We start from the raw sequence: 680 nt of genomic DNA on the forward strand, positions 1-680 counted from the left end.
CTTATAAAATATATTTAGAAGAACCATATATCACTTTGAATTCTTTGATGTTGGCAAGATATTAAAAACACATCCCTTATTATTTTATTTATTCAATAATTCTTATTTCGAATTCAAATATCTTATCAAAACCTCAAAAAGAAAATGCAAAAATGCAAACTTTTAGCTGTAAATGTAACTTTTACCATTTCCTTTCATTGAAAATTGTTGAATTTTTCCCCTCTTAATCACAATTTTTCATTTCATTATGACAAGACATTTGGCAGCAAATAGTGATGAAAGCAAAGTGCAATATGAAATTTAAGAAGAATATAGATTGCAATTGATATATCATTTAAAGAGTTGTTGACACTGAAGAGAAATGGCACCTTTGCCATTCAAATTCAACCAGTTTCACACCAAAATGAAGGGGTTTTTCACACCATGTTAGATATTAATTCTAATTTATCCAAGGGAAATCCAACTGTAATCTGGGGCTAATTCTAATCAGGGATAACAGTAATCTTATTCATTTTCTCTTAATTTTTAACATAGAAAATGAAACACATTTTGATCTTATATACTAATATAGGCTGTTTCCCACAGTAAGCTTATAGATCTTCCTTGATACTGACAATATGGGAATTTTTGGACATTAAGCTTAAATATTTTATAATGGTATTAAGTTAAAAATTGATTTG

This window comes from Lottia gigantea (assembly GCF_000327385.1).
Source record: "Lottia gigantea unplaced genomic scaffold LOTGIsca_47, whole genome shotgun sequence".
NCBI classification, from domain to species: domain Eukaryota; kingdom Metazoa; phylum Mollusca; class Gastropoda; family Lottiidae; genus Lottia; species Lottia gigantea.